Here is a 9,396-nt window from a genome sequence, read left to right as displayed (position 1 = left end):
TTTTATGGTTGTCTTGGTACTGAAGGATTCCGTGCGCAATATTGACACAGAATCAAATAATGCAGTTCAAGACATAAGTCCAAGGGTTTTAGAAAAAGAATTGACGCTAAATCACGAGTCTCAGTTTTTGCGATTTCTAACACACAGTTCAACAAAAACTGACATCTCGATTACACATAATGGGCACATGATTAGTGAGACTGAACAGGTGAAACCCCTAGGCTTTCAGATAGATAGTAAGCTGAACTTCTGCCTTTACCTCGTCTCCTACCTTCCCAACTTTACAGAAGCTCTCCTGCGAACTTTGCAGGACTAGCACTCCTGAAAGAAAGGATATTGCGGAGACATGGCTCAGCCACAGCCTGGGGGATTTTTCCAGAATGAGATTTTCGCTCTGCAGCGGAGTGTGCGCTGATATGAAACTTCCTGGCAGATTAAGGCAAAGGTTCCGAGCTCGAGTCTCGGTCCGGCACACAGTTTTAATCTGCCAGGAAGTTTCATATCAGCGCACACTCCGCTGCAGAGTGAAAATCTCATTCAGGAGATAGTAAGCTGTCGTGAAAAGTCCATGTTCAGGATCTTGTTCAAAATGCAAATCTCTTGGCGACCCCTATTCAATAGTCTGGGAATTCACACAATGGCGCCTCGATACATATTTTCCTTAATGTCGTTTGTTATTAGCAATATCAGCTTATTCTCAAGAGTTAGCGGCATTCACTCAATTATTATTAGGTAGAAATCCACTCTACATTTGGAACGCATCTCCCTCACTCTTGGGCAGAAAGGCGTACAGTATTCTGCTGCATCCATTTACAGCAACCAAGAATTGAAAAATCTTAGCAGTAAGCCACGCACGTTCACAAACTGAAGACTTTCTTTATGCCTTACTCTTCCTATTCTGCCGAGGAACTCCAGGAAAAAATTAAGCTAATTCCTGTGTTACGTTGTTAATTACGTCTATTTAAATTTAAGGTTTTTCGTCTGCATAGTATTCATGTACGTTCTGTTTTATCTATTATTATTCTTCTTGTATAATTTGATGTTCCGACTTGTTCCATGACCACGGTGACGTACTTATCAGTTTAGTCCTACAGAACATGACATATAAAATAAAAAATAAAATATGGTGATGACGAGTCCCATCACCAAAAATGATTTTATTCGAGTTGAAACTGGCCATGGAGGCCTACACACTTATGTCGTATTCACAGTAGTTTGCACTATCGAGGAGAGCGTAAATTAACGTAGCATTTTATCCATAAAACATATACTGTGGGAACTGGACTATTTTTTGCCATCAACGCCATTGAAAATCTTCATCGAACGCACTGGAAATGAACAGAGCGTGGTGGCTTTGAGGTTAAGATGCTGGACTGTTATTTTGAAGATTTTAAATCCACATCCTAGTCTGATCGTACTCATTCATATTTTATATGACAGGCACCACAGTGGATCATTATACACACATCAAAAAAAGTTTTGCATCACCTCGGTTCCGAGAGTTCCGGAACTGAAAATTGGAATAGAGATCAACGTAAATATTGCTCATGAAAACAACACATTGCATGTTGTACCACCATACAGCGAGACCTTCAGAGGAGGTGGTCCAAATTGCTGCACACACCGGTACATCTAATACCCAGTAGCACGTCCTCTTGCATTGATGAATTCCTGTATTCCTCGTGGTATACTTCCACAAGTTCATTAACACACTGTTGGTCCAGATTGTCCCACTCCTCAACGGCGATTCTTCATAGATCCCTCCGAGTGTTTGGTGGGTCCCGTTGTCCATAAACATCCCTTTTCAATATATCCTAGGTATGTTCGATAGGGTTTATGTCTGGAGAACACGCTGGCCACTCTAGTCGAGCGATGTCGTTATCCTGAAGGATGTCATTCACAAGAAGTACGCGATGGGGACGCGAATTGTCGTTCGTGAAGACGAATGCCTCGCCAATATGCTGCTCTATCGGTCGGAGGATGACATTCACGTATCGTACTGCCATTACGGCGCCTTCCATGACCACCAGCGGCATACGTCGGCCCCACATAGTGCCACCCCAAAACAGCAGGGAACCTCCAACTTGCTGCACTCGCTGGACAGTGTCTAAGGAGTTCACCCTAACCGGTTTGCCTCCAAACACGTCTCCGACGACTGTCTGGTTGAAGGCATATGTGACACTCATCGGTGAAGAGAACGTGATGCCAAATGTCGTGGCTGCAAAGATGGACCTCGTCATGGACGACGGGAGTGAAGTTGCGCGTCATGCAGCCTAATGCGCACAGTTTGAGTCGTAACATGGCGTCCTGTGGCTGCACGAAAAGCATTGTTCAACATGGTGGCGATGCTGTCAGTGTTCCTCCGAGCCATAATCCATAGGTAGCGGTCATCCACTGCACTAGCAGCCCTTGGGCGGCCTGAGCGAGGCATGTCATTGACAGTTCCTATCTTTCTGTATCTCCTCCATGTCCGAACAACATCGCTTTCGTTCACTCCGAGACGCCTGGACATTTCCCTTGTTGAGAGCCCTTCCTGGCACAAACTAACAATGCGGACGCGATCGAACCACGTTATTGATCGTTTAGGCATGGTTGAACTGCAGACAACACTAGCCGTGTACCTCCTTCCTGGTGGAATGATAGGAACTGATCGACTGTCAGATCCCCTCCGTATAATAGGCACTGCTCACGCATGGTTTGGGCGCCTTTGGTGGCAACTCTAAACAGCCAAAGGGACTGTGTCTGTGATACAATATCCACAGTCAACGTCTATCTTCGGGAGTTCTGGGAATCGTGGTGATGCAAAACTTTTTTGATGTGTGTACGTATTAGTTAAGAATTTTGTCGATTCTTTTCAAACTAGTTGTCCCTCTTTAATGGTCTCGACGTCAATCAGATACTTAAGTCTCAATGTTATAATTCGCATCCTCAGCAACAGCAAGATTGAGAATAGTATTTACCCTCTATTATTTTCCATCTACACTTATTAGCACTTATTATTCAAGGATTTTTAAAGGGATTTGATGTGTTGGTAAATGTGCCAACACCTTGTAGATAGACGGGGGCGAAATGCACGCTATCTAACGCAGACGGGCGTGAATTCTGGAATAGGATAAGTAGTGAATTCTCATAAGAAAAGTATGCAGCTCCTCAAATACTTATCTTTTATTCTTTGATGTGAATACAGCATTCTGGATGAGACATTTCATATGATAACTATCAAACTATGTAAGGCTAATGGCGCCTTGCTAGGTCGTAGCCATGGACTTAGCTGAAGGCTAACTGTCTCTCGGCAAATGAGAGAAGGCTTCGTCAGTGTAGTCGCTAGCAAAGTCGTCGTACAACTGGGGTCGAGTGCTGTATCGTATCTCGAGACCTGCCTTGTGGTGGCGCTCGGTCTGCGATCACACAGTGGCGACACGCGGGTCCGACAAGTACTAAATGGACCGCGGCCGATTTAAGCTACCACCTAGCAAGTGTGGTGTCTGGCGGTGACACCACAGGGTTGGTAGCCGAAATGTTATTTGATAACATAACTAATGCTATGCAGTGATATTATGGTAGTGAGACTGTCAGTTCATAGCTATCAGATTAACCTTATTGCAGTTGCCGTTTACTGGTGCGGCTCACTCTCCCCCTCCCTGAATTCCGCCTCTCCCTCACCTATCTTCCCCCCTTGCCTTTTTTTGGCAGTGTCAGCCTACCCACACACAAATGAAGCATTTTCTTGTAGAAGATAAACATTTCAGTTCCAAAATACACTATGTGATCAAAACTATCCGGACACCCTCAAAAACATACGTTTTTCATTTAGGTGCATTGTGCTGCCACCTGCTGGCCGGTACTTCATATCAGCGACCTCAGTAGTCATTAGACATCGTGAGAGAGCAGAATAGGGCGCTCCGCGGAACTCACGGACTTCGAACGTGGTCATGTGGTTGGATGTCACTTGTGTCATACGTCTGTACGTGGGATTTCCACATTCCTAAACATCCCTAGGTCCACTGTTTCCGATGTGATAGTGAAATGGAAACGTGAAGGGACACGTACAGCATAAAAGCGTACAGGTTGACCTCGTGTGTTGACTGACGGAGGCTGCCGACAGTTGAAGAGGGTCGTAATATGTAATAGGCAGACATCTATCCAGACCATCACACAGGAATTCCAAACTGCATCAGGATCCACTGCATATACTATGATAGTTAGGCGGGAGGTGAGAAAACTTGGATTTCATGGTCGAGCTGCTGCTCATAAGCCACACATCTTGCTGGTAAATGCCAAACGACGCCTCGCTTGCTGTAAGGAGCGTAAACATTGGACGATTAAACAGTGGGAAAACGTTGTGTGGAGTGACGAATCGCGGTACACAATGTGGCGATCCGATGGCAGGGTGTGGGTATCGCGAATGCCCAGTGAACGTCATCTGCCAGTGTGTGTAGTGCCAACAGTAAAATTCGGAGGCGGTGGTGTTATGGTGTGGTCGTGCTTTTCATGGAGGGAGCTTGCACGCCTCGTTGTTTTGCGTAGCACTATCACAGCAGAGGCTTACACTGTTGTTTTAAGCACCTTCTTGCTTCTCACTCTTGGAAAGCAATTCGGGGATGGCTATTGCATCTTTCAACAAGATCAAGCGGCTGTTCATAATGCACGGCCTGCGGCGGAGTGGTTACAAGACAATAACATCCCTGCAATGGACTAGCCTGCACAGAGTCCTGACCTGAATCGTATAGAACACCTTTGGGATGCCGGCCGGGGTGGCCGAGCGGTTCTAGGCGCTACAGTCTCGAACCACGCGACCGCTACGGTCGCAGGTTCGAATCCTGCCTCGGGCATGGATGTGTGTGGTGTCCTTAGGTTAGTTAGGTTTACGTAGTTCTAGGTTCCAGGGGACTGATGACCTCAGAAGTTAAGTCCCATAGTGCTCAGAGCCATTTGAACCATTTGAACCTTTGGGATGTTTTGGAACGACGACTTCGTGCCAGGCCTCACCGACCGACATCGATACCTCTCCTCAGATCAGCACTCCGTGAAGAATGGGCTGCTATTCTCCAAGAAACCTTCCAGCACCTGATTGAACGTATTCCTGCTGGAGTGGAAGCTATCATCAAGGCTGAGGTTGGGCCAGCACCGTATTGAATTCCAGCATTACCGATGGAGGGTGCCACGAACTCGTAAGTCATTTTCAGCCAGTTGTTCCGATACTTTTGATCACTTAGTGTATAGTATGTAACGTAACTTTGAACCTTTATCATATTATCGACAGAAAATTAATAAGTAGTAGACATATGTGGAACAAGATATCTAGGAGAACGTGGAAAGCGACACGAATGAGATGTTATAGTTGCGCCAGTTTTTCTGCATAGCTCCGAGACATCCTAGTAAGATTCGTAAGTTGAAAACGAGATTTTTGAGATCTGAGAAAGCCTACACGTGACTCGATACTTTTAAAATGACAACATATGGAGAGAATTGATTATTTAAAAACAGAAGGAAGAATCAATGAAAGTAAAGAAAGATGGTCATCACGTACCACTGTTCATCTGTGACACTGACACTAACAATGTGTTACCAGCAGGGCTAATCATAACTTTTTAAGGTATCTTACTGCCGAGCTAGGTGTACTGTGTCCTGTCACAGAGAAAATGGGTTTCTCAAAACCATAGGTTTTGGCGACATGTTATAAGGGTAGAAAAAACCACAGCATCAAATTCGAAACTGATTACAATCGACGGTCTAGATTTGTGATGGCACATGCAGTATATACTTTGAATGGAATCCTGATGCAGCACGGATCGCTGCTCAGTTTAAAATGTATTTCCAGTAAGAATCTAAAATTTATTTGAAGCACTTGACAACATTTTTGAGGACACATTACGTAAGTAATAAGGCACAGGATATCAAGAGAGACATGTGGCGTCTAACAGAACACCCTGATGCCTTCTTGTTCCGTAGAGCTATAATTGTGTACATAAGAGATCTGGTGGCTAATGAAAGAACCTCCGAGAAGCTGTACGTAGTTTGTTGCAACATATGAAGTTGGAACGCCAGAAAACTGTAGCGAAATCCAGGAAGATCTCCACATCATCGAATATTGGTTGATGAAGGGCTGACAGAAGACCATCAATAAAAACAAATAGGCTCAAAGGATCATTCTTGTTCAATTACCCAACTGGCAAAAAGCCACTGGAAACAATAACCACGGTAATATATCTAGGAGCATGTGTACGGAGCGACCTAAATTGTAACGCCCAGCCGGCGGGAGTGGCCGTGCGGTTCTAGGCGCTACAGTCTGGAACCGAGCAACCGCTGCGGTCGCAGGTTCGAATCCTGCCTCGGGCATGGATGTGTGTGATGTCCTTAGGTTGGTTAGGTTTAAGTAGTTCTAGGTTCCAGGGGACTGATGACCTCAGAAGTTAAGTCGCATAGTGCTCAGAGCCATTTGTAACGCCCACACAAAATTAGTTGTTAAGAAAAACAGATGACAGTTTAGGTAGGAAAAGTCCTAAAGTAATGTAATTCGATTATGAACCAGGTAGCTTAAAAGTCCCTTGACGACCCATTCTTGAGTGTAGCTCATAAGTCTGTGACCCTCGCAAGGTAGAAATAACAGTTTATGTAGACAAAATCCAAAGAAGATCGGTGCTTTTCGTCACGGGTTCCTTTAGTATACGCGAGAACACGAGATGCTTCTCGCCTATCCTAGTTGACGCTCTAGACATTTTATTTATATCAGGAAGTTAATCACAACCATATCTTGATTTATGTTTCACAGTAGTTCATCGTAGAACAATTATTAGGCAAGGAGACTACATTTCAGGTTCTGCGTAATCAGCACTGAAGTTTAAACTGTTTTTCAGAATTTGATCATAATGTCGACGGTTACACGTTGAGTAATTCAAAAAGAGTAAAGCCAGTAAAACAATAAGATATGAAGGAAGTTCATGGCTTCGATGAACTGTTGCTACCTTCCTAACCAGCAACAATGAAAAAATAACTACACTGAAGCGCCAAAGAAACTGGTATAGGAATGCGTATTCAAATACAGAGATGTTTAAACAGGCAGAATGCAGCGCTGCGGTCGGCAACGCCTATGTAAGACGACAAGTGTCTGGCGCAGTTGTTAGGTCGGTTACTGCTGCTAGAATGGCAGGTTATGAAGATTGAAGTGGGTGTGAACGTGGTGTTATAGTCGGCGCACGAGAGATGCGACACAGCATCTCCGAAATAGCGATGAAGTGGGGATTTTCCCGTACGACCATTTCACGAGTGTACCGTGAATATCAGGAATCCAATAAAACATCAAATCTCCAACACAGCTGCGCCTGGATAAAGATCCTGTAAGAACGAGACCAAAGACGACTGAAGAGAATCGTTCAACGTGACAAAAGTGCAACCCTTCCACAAATTGCTGCAGATTTCAATGCTGGGCCTTCAACGAGTGCCAGCGTACGAACCATTCAATCTAAAAAGTAAATGTCGTGAGACTAGGGCTTCCCGTCAGGTAGACCGTTCGCTGGGTGCAAGTCTTTCGATTTGGCATCACTTCGGTGACTTGCGCGTCGATGGTGATGAAATGATGATGAGTAGGACAACACAACACCCAGTCCCTGAGCGTAGAAAATCTCCGACCCAGCCGGGATTCGAACCCGGGCCCTTAGGACTGACATTCCTTCGCACTGACCACTCAGCTACCGGGGGCAGACACCATTCAATGAAACACCATCGATATTGTCTTTCGAAACCGAAGGCTCATTCGTGTACCCTTGATGACTGCACGACACAAAGCTTTACGCCCCGTCTGGGCCCATCAACACCGACATTGGACTGTTGATGATTGGACACATGTTGCCTGGTCGGACGAGTCTCGTTTCAAATTGTATCGAGCGGATGGACGAGATTGGATATCCATGGACCCTGCATGTCACCAGGGGACTGTTCAAGCTGGTGGAGGTTCTGTAGTGATGTGGGGCGTGTGCAGTTAGAGTGATATGGGACCCCTGATTCGTCTGGATGCAACTCAGACAGGTGACACGTACGTAAGCATCCTATCTGATCACGTGCATCCATTGATGTCCATTGTGCATTCTGATAGTCTTGGGCCATTCCAGCAGGACAACGCGACACCACACACGTCCAGAACTGCTACAGAGTGGCACCAGAAGCACTCTTCTGAATTTAAACACTTCCGATGGCCACCAAACTCCCCAGAAATGAACAATGTTGAGCATGTCTGGGATGCCTTGCAACATGCTGTTCAGAAGAAATCTCCACTCCTTCGTACTCTTCCGGATTTACGGACAGCCCTGCACGATCCATGGTGTCAGTTCCCTCCAGCACTACCTCTAACATTACTTCAATCCATGCCACGTCGTGTTACGGCACTGCTGCATGTTCGCGGGGGCCCTACACGATATTAAGCAGGTGGACCAGTTTCTTTGGCTCATCAGTGTATGTAACACATGTCAGAAGTTAAATGCACCTGTAGATACCCTAAAAATTACGTGACAAAAAGAGAATGGGTGAAAGGCGATTGACTGCCTTGACGTGTCTAATAATCCAACCTTGGTCGAAGGTTGAAGCTTCACAGCCTCAATCTATAACGAATTAATCCAGAGATAAAGAGCGCCAATTATGATCTTTCACCATATAAAAATGGAATGTAGTGTTAGTAAATCAATGAAGAAACAGCCTATTATATTGTCTGTTCAGCGTTGTTACTAAAGTTGCTTGATGAAAGAGTACAAGGACTTAGCCAGACAGGGAATTTCATTGAACCAAACAAGTGGGCAATGAGAAAGTAACTACTCGTAACGCAAAGGAATCAACAAGAAATCACGAGTTCTGGCACGATATTTTCACCTGATACATAGTTCTGAACGAATCACCAACTATCTGCGTATTGGCTCACAGTTTCATTAAGTATAGATCTAGGATTGGTAATAAACTGCATTTTTATGGAGTGCAGAGAGATTGTTATGAACATCATGGCAGATAAAGGGTGGGATACGTCTGTCATACCAAAACAGGCACTACAGAGAAGACTATTGACGCCTCTTATTTGGAAAGATCGCAAGGAGGAATGGGTGAAAAGTCTATTTAAAAACTACTTACATTTTTAGATGAGAAGGAAATTAATCTCTCCTTTGTGTTGCGGTGATGTGTTGGAGAAGTGGATTATACTGGTGACCATCTATGATAAAATATTCAGAGCTAATATCGACATCGACATCAACCTCTGCACATACATAGTAGAAGTACCGATGAAATTAAAAGTGGAGAAATTAATGTGAAAAGAATTTTGAAATTCCAAGGTAAACTGTGATGCTGAACTCACAGAAAACACTCTGGCGTGAACCCAATGTGACCCACCTTCGCTTTAAATTTTGTGTCGTTCTG

This window comes from Schistocerca serialis, chromosome 2 (assembly GCF_023864345.2).
Source record: "Schistocerca serialis cubense isolate TAMUIC-IGC-003099 chromosome 2, iqSchSeri2.2, whole genome shotgun sequence".
Classification (NCBI taxonomy): domain Eukaryota; kingdom Metazoa; phylum Arthropoda; class Insecta; order Orthoptera; family Acrididae; genus Schistocerca; species Schistocerca serialis.
This window is presented reverse-complemented; position numbering follows the sequence as displayed.